This window comes from Patella vulgata, chromosome 2 (genome assembly GCF_932274485.2).
Source record: "Patella vulgata chromosome 2, xgPatVulg1.2, whole genome shotgun sequence".
NCBI lineage: Eukaryota > Metazoa > Mollusca > Gastropoda > Patellidae > Patella > Patella vulgata.
The window spans coordinates 36276860-36290440 of record NC_065880.2 but is presented as its reverse complement, the minus strand read 5'-3'; positions in this window follow the sequence as shown (position 1 = coordinate 36290440).

The window sequence follows — 13581 nt, the reverse complement described above, 5'->3', positions numbered from 1 at the left end:
AAAATAGAACTTTGTGTTTACTTGTAACAGAGAGAGAAATGGGGTTTAACGTCCACTCGACACCAACTAGGTCATTTCGGGACTAACACATGGTTTAATTTTTTATTTCAATGATTCCCTTGCGTGTAGGGGTCTTTTAGCAGTGGTAGGAAACCGGAGGACCCAGAGAAAGCCCACGAGGGTGGACAGGCGACCATACTCACCTTTAACCGGGGAATTAAAAACCACGCCAGTTGACTCAATGACAGATCTTATGATGCAGCGCGAACGCGCTAACCATTGGGATATTGATTATAGCATCTATTTTAGGAGGGTCTGATTTAACTCCTGATGACGTTATAAGGTGTCCCATATATGGTACTTCAGTTAACTTAGATTGAAGTTTTTTCTTAACTAGAAATGCTTTAAATTGCGATCGTGATGGCATCTTCTGTAGTATGTCCAAGTCCAAAAATAATAATATCATCGGCTATGACATCGATTCCTGATAGACCTTCTAAGATTTCTTTCTGTCTTAGTTGATATTCCTCAGGTGCTAAAGAAATACCTTGAGAGCATCTTATCGATACCTCCTGAATGGAGTCCAAAATGTTGTAAAATAGGAACATTCTTCATCTAATTTTATCTGAAAGAATCCATCTTTGACCTCATACACAGTAGCTATTTTAGCTTTACTCAATTGAAGCAAAACTTCATCTACTGTTTGAATCTGGCAATGTGGTTGTCTTATAGTTTGGTTAAGATCCTATGGGTATATACAAATTCTAAGTTTGTCTCCGCGATTGACTGCTACCAAACTACTCCTTAACTTTTGCGATGATCCCTTGTTTCTCCAAATCGTTGATTTTGACTTTCTGCTTTTCTTTAAGGGGTACGGTAACTCTTCTTAGTGAGTTTTGAACTGGTTGCACAGTTTTATTTATCTCGATATGATAATTGCCGGGAAGACAGCCTCATCCTTTAAAAAATATCCGAGTATTCTGACAAGACTTCCTCCTAGGCAGATTTTCCTGAGGTTCTGTCAGTACTGCATGCACTGTATTTCAACCATTTAGAGTTATCCAGTTGTTTCTGAGACAGGTATTGACATCTATGATTGACTAAGGTGCTGACTCTAGAATATCAAATGTTTCTTTACATGAGGCATATGATCCCAATGGTGTAACTTGACTACTATCAAAGAATTTGATTTTTTCTCTAGCAGTCCTCAATGTAAAGTCACCTCTATATACATCAGCTGGTATAATGATATATCAGCACAGGTTGGTCCAGTATCAAGCTGTGTTTCTGTTACAAGTGAATATTCATTGTGATAATTCATTGGCATCATAAAGTTGGATTTTCTCACAGAACCATCTACTGATGATATTCTACGGGCTGTGTAAATCATATCATCTGAGTCTTCGGAAACATAATCTGTATCAGTTGCTTCTTCCTGTATTTGATATATGCTTTTTTTTAACTAATTTTATCTTTCTGGTGGCAACTGTTAGCAAAATGATTCATCTCTCCACATTTCATACACTTCTTCCCATAAGCAGGACAGCTTCGTCTTTTGTGTACGTAAGTACAAAATTTACAAATCTTTTTCTTCTCATGCTTGTCTTTAGGATTACTGTTTTTCTGTTCCTGTGAGTTTCTTTTAATACATGTAAGTTCTTCTTGTAAGTTCCATGTACTTCATTGACTGGCAATGTGGAAGTTGATCTCAAGTGTTCTTTATGGGATTTTGAAGGTTCACTTGCTCTTAAAACTTCTTGACATCAATTTAGATTAACAAAGTTATCTGCTGTTTGACTTTCAGCTTGCTCAGCACTGTAAAATATATCTCTCTCAAATAGAATATGCGTATCTGCTTCAGCCCCTCCCCTCCTTTTTTGCCCAAAATAAAAAAAAACAAAAAAAAAAGAAACGCAAACAAAATTCGTTTCCAAGTCACATGTCTATAAAAGGGTATCGCTGCCAATATTAAATGATATGCTAAAATGTCTTGTAAATTGATGATGTAAAAAGTACTATGTACAAAGTCCTAATACCGGTAAAGATAAAGTCAAAATACCTCGAAGGCCAAAGTTAAATGTAAAACGCCAAAAGTAATTGGTCAAATGACAAATGTCTTATTGAATGGAAAATGCTGTTTTTCTCTCTTTTGTGCTCTGCCGCATCTCGAAGTACGGGGCTAAACATATTCCAAAAGTCATGTCAAACGGTGATGCCATATTCTTATCTGGAGAGCATGCGCAATAAAAACTTTCGGTGTAGACTGGAATAACCAGACGCTAGAGATTGCCATTCGATTGAGATTTCTGGCGTATTTCGCCGAAAATAACTAATTAGAAATTGCAGAAAAACAGAAACGATTGAATGTAAAACAGTTTACATGTATATACATTCATATTACATAATATATGCGTTGCCGCCGACCCATTTGTGTCAATTTCTAGGTCCCAAATATTAGCGATTTAGCTACTTTAATACGAAATTCCAGATATCATGTAGTTACATATCAGTGAAAAGCACATTCATTTCTCTTTGTAAATATGTAAAATACAGTGGACCGAAGGTAGGTCGGTCTGTTTTACTGCTGAATCCCGAATCCAGTATAACGTACTGGCTCGTCATTCGTTATTCGAATCCCGAATAACGTGCCAAATTTACGTTGTCAGTATATACTTAATGAATTAAACTAGCTAGGAAAGTTAGGCTTTGGTTCTTCAGTCGTCCAGATAGGGGTACAAGAGTTTTATTGTGCATTTGAGTGTATGTATTAACCAGTTAACGCATGGCAAGTAAAGTTTAGCCACCCCAGTATTAGCCATTCACAGTGCCGGACTGGGCCCACCTATATAGTATAAAGCCTAAGCCTATAAAGAAAAAAGAGAAAGAAAAAAGAAAAGAGAGGACAGGACACAGGATAGGAGAAAGAAAAGATAGGAAAAAAATGATTGACAAACAACACAAAAAAAAAAGAAGCGTACTATAATTCTCAAATTTATCTAATGATAGTGGTCTTAGGTCATTCTGTTATCTAATTGTATCAGGAAATCAAAAATTTGCCTTCTTCTGCTTTGGTCTGAAATGCTTGGAAAATGGGTTTGCGGTTGTCAATTTTCAAAATTTTCCTGTGGGGAGAACCCAGCCAGACCTCCCCTCGGACGCTCGCGCGCCTACGGCGTGGGCCTTGGTCAATGACCTGACAGGTGGGCCTTTGGCCCACCAGTCCGGCACTGGCCATTCATAGTAGACAGACAGTTTCAATTTTGTCGCAGCTGTCGAAGGCTGCATTCTTTGACGAGTCCAAAATTTTCATTTAGTACAGCATGACCATCCCATCGAGTCAATGGGCATTAAAATAATCACCAGTCGATATTTTTTTCCCCACATTATATACTGAATTAACCTAATTATATTAAACTTTTGATCATTTATAAAAAAAGAGACGTTGCTAACTTTACCAAAGTTGAAGTAGAAGTTAAACTGGACAAACAGGGTAATTGGTATTATCAGTGGCCTCCCCTCTAAATAACAGTATACAAATTCACTCATTATTAAATTTCATCGGCTTTAGCTGATTAAATTGTTACAAGCGATTTTAAAAATTGTCGCCCCTCCCCCCCCCACTACCAAATTTCCTGCGTCAACCACTGGATATTATCGTTGGTCCATTTAAAAATACAAAATGTTGCAGCAACATAATATGTTTGGTTTTTCTTAAATAAATGACACATGGAAAAATATCGGCACAATGTAATACAGTTAAGTAAAGACTGCTTAGTAAATAAATTGTTGAGCACCTTGCCGGGGGCTATTATTTTGATATTGAACCTGTGGCTACAGTTGCGTAATTTGTTTTTATTGTTCTATGGACGTCCCATATATGTGACTGTCAATTAGTAATAATAATTAGGTGCCGTGGGTGCTGCTTCTTGGCCAGTAATCATAATACTAGTTTAAGAGTACGATCGATTATGCATGAGCAACGCGTTGATTAGAAACTGCCTTTGGTGGACAATGTACCCTACTCTTCTCCAAGGCCGACCTTAAGCTAATTGGATCAATTGCTCATAATTGAGTCCCACTGCCCTACATTTAATTTTAATTTGAAAAAGTTGTCACTTCCGGTCATTTTTAAAAAATCATTTCAATAAAACGGATCTTGGTCGAGAACCTGGGGACGCCTTAAAACTGTTTCACTTTAAATCGCAGCTGCAAAGACCGGCCATTTTCTTTTTCGATAACCCACAGTATCATTTTGAAATTGAGATACGACCCATAGATCGAATCCATTCTTTATAGGATAGTGTATTCCGATTCGTTTCAATGAAATTGGGTGGGTCAGTGACAACGTAATGTGAAAATTTTTATTTTTTGTCATATTTTCTCCCAAACTGGTCATTGTTGAGCTTAAGGACTTTGTATTTCATAATCGAGAAAATTTAACGTAATACAGATCTAAACAGGGTCGTCCATGTAGGCTCCCGGGAAAAGCAGTGCACTGAAGCCTCTATACCTACACATGTAAATGTCGATAAAATTAAACATGTAGGTTATTTATTGTATCTTTACTAACAACATGATAAGTGTATTAAACATTAATTATCATGTTGTACAGCTGAGATGGGGGCCCTATGCTCGCGGGGCCTTTTGCCAACTGCCCACAGCAGCCATGCGTGCCATGCCTTTAGACAGTCCTGGGTCTGGATTTTAGAGCCCATACTTTTTATCGATGTGATATTTAAGTATGGTTTGTATTTCAGTCAATACACACATCCCTTTTCATAGATTTAAAAAAAAAAGTAGATTATATATACATGTACTCTCGTGTTGGTCTCTTTATTTAGGAAAAAAAAAGAAAAGATCAATGGTATATTTAGTACTTATTTGATAGTAATTGTTTTTTATTTGTAGACTGTGAGTTGATAATGTACGGAAGCGTATTAGGGCCAAATAAAATAACAAAAAGTCCTAATTAGGAGATATTAACTTCCAATCAAGCCATGGTAAAAATGCCATAATCACGACTTAATATATCCTAATTAGTACTTCTCAACTCCTAATTAGGGGCTTAAAGAAGATAGATCGCTATTCTTTGGCAACTAGAAATTGAAACAAATGGGTCACAATACATATAATAATGTATTATGAATGTATATAAACTGATTTACATTCAATCGTTTATGTTTTTGCTGTAATTTCTTATCATTTATGTTCGGCGAAACACGTGAAGAGTGCAAATTGAATGGAAGTCTTTGGCGTTTGGTTATTCCAGTCTACACCGGTAGTATTTCTCCTGTGGGGAATGTTTAGCTGCATCACAAATTGAGCTAGAAAGCATTCTGGCACGCGATTCGTATGTGCCAATTTTAAAAATTTTTCATTTATTCTTAAATATTGGATATCAGAAGCCCGTCTTTTCACTGTAAGGAAGGGAGGGGGGGGGGTAACGTCCACTAGACACAAATTAGGTAATTTCGGGACTAACACATGGTTCAATTTATATTTCAACAATTCGCTGGCGCGTAGGGGTCTTTAGCAGTGGAAGGAAATTGACGAATCAGTCGTGTTTGCAATGTCGAAGACTGTGGATGATATTGAGTTAGCTGCTATGTGGGTGCATTTGGTGTTTTTCTTATCTATTTGGTCCAAATATTAAGTCCTAATTAAGGGATACTAAGTCATAATTAGGATATAAGTTCTACATTATTATGAGAAACTAAGTGGGTAAGGCGTGGTTTCCTCTTGTCAGTGATGCAGGACGGAGGGCCTGACAAGGACAGCTGTCTAGTCGTTCGGATGGGACGAAAAACCGAAGTCCCGTGTACACATTGGCGTGCACGTAAAAGATCCCTTGGCAGTTGGAATTCGATATAAGAGTAGGCCGTAGGCCAAAATGTCCCTCATAGCACACTGTATGGCGTATGCCCGTCTTCATTAGGAGCAGAACAGTAGGACGTTAAACCCCATTTCATTTCATTTCATTTCCTTGTCATTGGTATATTAAGGAAAGTGTCTAGTCGAAAAACCACAGTCCACTGCATACCACTGACGTTAAAGCTCCACATGTGTCCATTATCCTGGTTGGTGCAGAAAGTCCCAAGCCTTAAAAATCTCATGAATTCATTTCATTTTCTCTATATCTACGGGTTTGTTTTTCAGTTGTGTATCAGAGATAACGGTAAAGACAGGAAAAGTCGTGTCATATTAACATAACAATTACTGTCTATTATACACTAAAAATAAATAATCCAAACACGCCATATAGTTAATGTTTCGTTACTGGGAAAATAAATGTGTATTATCCTATGAAGGGTGTCTTGATACCGGTGATATCCAATTATATATGTCTACATTTAACATCAACATATTATTAATTTTCCTGCGTAAACATGATTCTAATTTTAGTCGCATTCTAATTTTTAACACCAATGATAAGAGGTGGGGGGGGGGGGGGTAGACTATACGTATTAGCAAATAAAGATTTTACCCGTGATTATATTCCTAAATACTTCTTTTCTCCAACGAAATGTTGTTCACTGTGTAGGCCTATAGTTATATTTACAAACTGTGAGACTAGTGTAGATTTCATAAATGATATAAAATAGCCTAATGGTTGAATACCGGTTGAAAACCAACATGTACTTAAACATAGTATTTAATTCATCAGAAAGTGGTGTGGTTTCGGTCCTTCACTTGAACGTGACAAGGAGGGTCTCATGTCCAAATGTTTGCCTGGGCAGCGGCTCTACAACCTATATATTTCAAATTGCAGCTGCCAAAAGTACCTTTGTATTGCACGCCAATGTGCAGGCATAGAGAGAGAAATGGGGTTTAACGTCTACTCGACACAAACTAGGTCATTTTGTGACTAACACATGGTTCAATTTTATTTCAATAATTCGCTTGCGCGTAGGGGTCTTTAGCAGTGGGAGGTAACCGGAGGACCCTGAGAAACCCCACGGGGTTGGACAGGTGACCCTACTCCTTGTCACGTACAACCGGGGAATCGAAACCCCGCCAATTGACTCAATGACAGACCTTATGATACAGCGCGCGCGTGCTAACCATTCGGCCACCCCAGCCCCTCCCCCCACACCCATGCGCAGGCATACATTGAACCTCGGGTTTTCGTCTCATCCAAGCTGCTTGACGCTGTTCCTTATCATGTACCTTGCCAGACCCTTCACCCTGCTACTTCAACACAAGTGACAAGACGAAGCCGCGCCGGGACATCCCCAGATACTTTCGATTCCAGGACGCTCAGGTTAGCGAGTCAGCGACCTACCGCATGTCTCTGACGCTAATCAGTAACGAAAATTATGAGAGATAATACACTGAAGCTCGGCTATCTGATTTGCAATCATATCTATATTGAACAGTTTTTGAAAACTTTCAAATGCTTACATTCAACATTGTTTAAATTAACACTATTAGGCCTATAAATAATATGTATAGCAAGCACGTATATTTGATTAATTTGTTTATCGCGCCTGTTTTCTTTTTATAATTCTTTTGATCCTTGGGGTGTCTTGGCCGCTGGATCGGGATTTCTCAGCCTGGACAGTAGTTTCCCCATGTCAGTGATGCAGGCCGAAGGGCCCAGGGGCAAGATTAATAGTTTAGTAGTTCGAATTGAAAGAAAAATTTAGGTCAGTAAACACATTGCCTTGTACGTAAATGAACCATTTTCAGTTGGAACTCGACGTAGAGTACATAGATAGAAACGCCGTTGTCCGGCAAATGTCCCTAATATCACATTGCATGGCGTATGCCTGTCTGCATTAGCCCAGTTGGTGCAGAACAGTGGAACGCAAAACCCCATTTCATTTCACCTGCCTAGATCCTTGTTTCAATGAAACTCGCTCATAAAAAAATGTAAATTTTACAAATCCTGATATGCTAGAGCCATTTAATTGCTTTACTTAAAGGAGCTAAATCGCTAACATTTGGGACCTAGAAATTGACAAAAGTGTGCCGCAACGCATATAATACTGTAGTATGAATGTATATAAACTGATTTACATTCAATGGTTTCTGTTTTTACTCCAATTTCAAATCAGTTATGTTCGGCGAAATAAGCCAGCAGTCTCAAGCGAGTGCAAATTTCTAGCGTCTGGTTATTACAGTCTATATACGCCGTTTGATTTGGTGCAATGTGTCTAGCCTCGTCCCTCGAGTCTCTTGATATAACTGGGGCTGAAGCGCATTATGGTACACGATTCGTGTACCAATGTTAAAATGTTTATTTTGTCTTAAATATTGAATATCAAAAGCCCACCTTTTCCGGTAAGATCACAACATGAATGATGATTTAATTTGACAAATAAATCGTGTTTTCAATGTTGAAGATTTTGGATGATATTGAGTTAGAGACTTAGCTCCTTTAAATGTTTATCATTAAAACACTAGCTAAATAACAAATTGTCTTATGTCACCAGTTAAAAATGTATTAATAAACAATGGTATATTAAAATTCACCTCTCAGGGTTGTACCAAAATGCCAAAATATCGATCTAAAAAACTGTCTACCAGTGAAATTAAGTTCTAGAAATATAAACGAAAGCTTTGTCGTCTCGATTTGTATAAACAGAAAAAGTCATTACCGAAGCGTTTTACGGATACAAATATTGCACTGGGATATGTTTACGTCACTTCTTCATGAACATGGTTCTACTGTCTTTCCTTCCACCTTTTGGAGATGATTTATCTGCAGGGCTTGATGTGGCGCTCCTGCGGAACTCTTTCTTTCGCTTACTTTTCTCCATTTTGTCTAATTCGGCCTGTAATTCCAGTTTCTTCACGTTCATTTTAACCAAACAATCATGTTCTTCTTTTTCTAAACTTTCTAATCGTTTGTCTTTTCTAACGGCTGACCATTTCTCGTATCTTTCGGTTTTCCCGCCGGAATTCTGAGTTAGCCAGACACCATGGTGATACGAATTACCTTCCGCCATCTTTTTGTTTGGCTCCTTGGGGTCCCTTAGACTTGTCACCTTGTTAAAGGTTGGCTATAACAAGGTTGGCTAACACAAGTAAATGCAGGATTCGACTCAGAATGTACTCATGTACTAATGTTTAATTTAGAAACGCAGCTGACTTCTTTTTAACTAGCTGTTGTAGAAGTACAGTCAGTTACCTGCAAGTATATGAAATACGACCATTAACTGTTAACTTCAGAAAAATGTATAGGCCTACTATTCCCTAAAAGATATAATATAGGAGGAAGATTCTCATTCAAAAGCACCCACAATCTTAAAACATGTAGACTACCATTTTGAGACATAATCTATATCGTAGGAATGTTCGATGAGAAGAGGTCTACAAAGTTGTAAGGTAAAACATGTAGTAATATAATATTTAAATACATATCGTTTTGTCTTTATCACTGGAGTCTAAAATTCCCCATTCAGTTCATTTAAAAAATACATCGTTAAAACTGTGTACTACAGAGCGTTTACATGGGTTTGGTGTTTAATAGACCTTTTCCAGGCTATTCCAAATTATTGAAGTCACGCGTATGTTATTTGGTCACTTACAAATGCAATCGCGGTCAAGAAAATAACTCGGAATTTAGACATACCATATTATCAGATCAATATACTTAATCAAAATAAATAACTTTTAAGTTCATTTATCCATAGGATGCTGGTGTGTTGATTAGTTTTGAAAATGTCACCAATATTAAAATATAATTCAAATCTGACTTACCTTTTGATATCTTATACAAAATTAACCTTCATCGTCGAGGGGGCCTCTCTACGCTTTCACTGTAATACATAAAGTAAATAATGTACAGAAGAAAGTATATATGTTCTTTTCTTACATATCAATTCTCAAGATGTTTAGTCACTGTTCAAATGTCTAGTTACTTAATACCACGTCTTTAGATCACACCAGTCAGATTAGCTTATTTATTAGAAAGTAAACAGGGATATACCACCCCAGAGTGGTCTACCCGTAGACAAATCTCTTCTGTAACTAGTCCGACATTTTGAAAATCTGCTTTATCGGAGTTCGAAGCTGAGGATGGATTAAAAAGAGACTTTGCCACACAACATATTTCAGTGTCTATGTATATGAAAATGATTTATATGAAAGATTAATAAAAGGGAAATATTTACGAGCATATACACGTTTACAAACATTACGAACATACGCCGCGGTTGCGAAGTAGTTGTAAATGTAATCTTCTTTGAACCCCGAAAAGAATCATGTTTTTTTCCAGATGTAATGAGATTCAAAGTATGTGCAGACTTATCCAATAGCGCATCCACGGGAGGAAAAAGGGGTTTCGATCACTTGCTTTTTCTGAAGAGTTTCTTCTCGTAATTCGTCGAAAAACATGAAGAGAAAACTTCTGCTTTAACTACTTATTATCTTTTAAAACTATAGACTTTGTGTGTGTGAGAGGGAGAGAGAGAGAGAGAGAGAGAGAGAGAGAGAGAGTAATAACAATTTTAATCATATACGATAAAAGAAAATAAATAAAAAAAACAACCACCGAGGTTGGCCAGTTTATTAGATCCGATGTAGTACCTGAATTCTCTCCAACTTTTAAACCCAGTTTGCACCAAAGATAATTTGGTCGTTAACAGTGACAGGGAAGATTGTAGTATAAGTAGTGGGGCTGAAAGTTATTTCCCCACCTTGCATTGAAAGAAGATTTTCTCTTGCCCACCCATGCCCCCGTGATTTTAAAAAGACCACAAACAGCGATGACTCTGCTAAATAATATTTCTCGATAAAATGTTAATGTAGCCTACTTCTGGCAATCTTACATATTATATATAATTACATTGGTCGTCCACTGACAAAACAATACCTCATCCTATTTTTATACAATTGAAAGTTTGATATTGTTTTTAAGAATTAAATATAGTAGGTAAATATATTGGTTTTTAAATTTTGGTAAGATTATTCACTGGAATATAGGCAAAAGGAAAGAAACTATCGAAAATTAAGAATATTTTCACGCAAAACTTACTATTACGGCTAGCGATATTGCCGAGCCTCGCCTTTTTGTCTGTAACTTACGATAGGGTAGAATAATATGGGTTCAACCTTACTATTTAGCTTTAACATTACCATATTTCAGCTATAATGTAAAAATCTATAAAAGTCAATTAACATTCTTACCTTTCAAAGTTTCAAAAACCATGTAGTTAGTATATTTTATATGACAAAACGCATTATGTATGTTGTTCAGGGGCCCAAGTGCGATAGCACGAGGGCAATATCTATATATTACCTAATGTCTTGCACGAGACCATTAAACAACTTAAAATACAGACACTATCCAGCATGTGCATTTCTATGAAATACGTCACGCGGGTCCAATATTGCAACTAGTATAAATAATGTACGCTTGGCACATTGCCCGAACCATTATTTGAAATAATGGTAAGTCAACATCAAAGGATGACGTCACATCTGTATTTTAAGTTAAACTCTTACGGATCGTTATCTTGCTAACGTGTCGTTTGTTAACGGTTCTTTAAATTTCTGTTGCTGGAAAGTCGATTTCATTATCCGTTAGCTAACGGACTGATTATAGAGTAAATCTAAGAGAAGACTGGGTGTTCATTGGCTGAACTTTAACTTTTTAAATTCAATGTACATGCATAACGAATCCATAGAAGGTAGTATTAACAAGAAACTGAAGACAGTGGGACAACTGTGCAGTCTGTTCAGAAAACTTGATTAAAGACAAAAAGATAACTGTGGAATTTACTACAGAAAACATTATAATACAATTATAGAATACTTTATTTTTCCTTTAAAAATTTTAGCATAAATCTGTAGGAAACATTATGGGATTTGCACTACAGAAACTGTAGCATATTTGGGCCCCCCAAATTTTGTAGAACACTATAGAATTTCATCCTAATAGCCCCCACCCCCTTAACTTTTGGTTAAGGGTATACTTCGACTGACAGCCGAGTAACGCCATCGTTAAACAGATAACGGCGCCCAACACCTCCGTTAAATTAACGGCATGTTAAAGTTCACGGGGCTTCCAGCAACAGAGTTTCTCTCCATTAAAGATAACGATCCGTTAATTCCATGTTATCAGTCGTTAAAAGTTGACGGAGCTTTGAACACCCGGTCCCTGATCAAGAAAATTGTATATTAAATATCGGTATACCTATATAGGATCAAATAACAAAGGGTATCAGAATTAATATATTCAACTCACGTGAAGCCTTTATATCTATAGATTAAATTATATGATATGAAATTAGATTTATTTCATAAACAACATAATCTGTTCTTTTATTGCGATTCTGATAGAATATTGATATAATAATACCCATGATCGATACAGGCAAGTGGCAAATTTTAATGTTATGTTATTTTGTTTAGATTATAGGTCAATATCTTACACGAAAGAAAGAATACTAGGGGAAGAGAGGACTTAGTCTCGATCACTCGAGTGGATATTATTTCCTACTTTGAGAGTACGATTTAAATTGGAATTGATCTCGATGTATATCAATCGCTCGAATTGATTAACTATAATTATTTGTTTTGTTTTCTCATATTGTCTTGGTGATAATCTTGTGTATTCTTAAATTATTTGTGACGAAATAAATATCATCATTTTCGCAATTATCATAAATAAAACATCACGTTAACTTGTCAGTGATGCAGTCAATAACCCACAGAATCTATAAAAGTGTGTCGTATTATTCTAATTCCATTTTTAAACTTTTTACTGTCACATCGCAAAACAATGGACTTCCACCCAAATAAAGGATTTGGGAAGAAATGAAACGGAGTTTAACATTCTACTTGTCTGCACCGACCGGGTTAATAGCAATCTGTTTCACAGAGAATTACGAAAGTATTATAATATCTCTGTAAAAGATGACTGCCTTCAATAGTGACGTCACATCACGCGACGTCAATCATTGGCTTAATGGCGCGTGCAGAGTGCTGCCTTTTACTCATTTTAATATCCATTTACACTTAATAGGAAATCATTTTTACCTACAAATACTTCAAACGTCTTTATTTTTCTAATACATAAAAAAATGTTTTAGAATTTAATTTGTCGGGGGAAAAAAGTTAATATTTGGGGCTCATTAAGTCCCATCGATGTCATCCTTATCAGTGATTGTAGCGGCCTAGCGAATATTCACTGCTGATCAGTGTCGGATACTAGACGGTATACGCCATAGTGTGTTATGAGGAAAACGTTTACGTTCACGCCAATGTGTACACGGGACCTCCGTTGTTTGTCCCATTCGAACGACTATACACTGTTCTCGTCAGCCCCTCTCTGGAGGTCCTGTGTAAACATTGGTGTGCACGTGAAAGAATCGGATTTCGAAATAAGAGTGGGCCATAGAGCCGCTGTCCGCTCAAGATTTACCCCATGGCCAGTGCTGTAAAGTAATAAATTTAATGGAAAGTATTACACGTCCACATGTCGCCATCATGTCTGTACGCCAGTTCGTCAACCATTGTTCTCATGAGAGAACGAATCCTATCGATATTCATCATTTCGCGACCTTCCTTTCCAGAGTTGTGGGCGCGATAGACTGTAGTATTTAACGATGCCTGTGAAGCATTCGGGTCTTG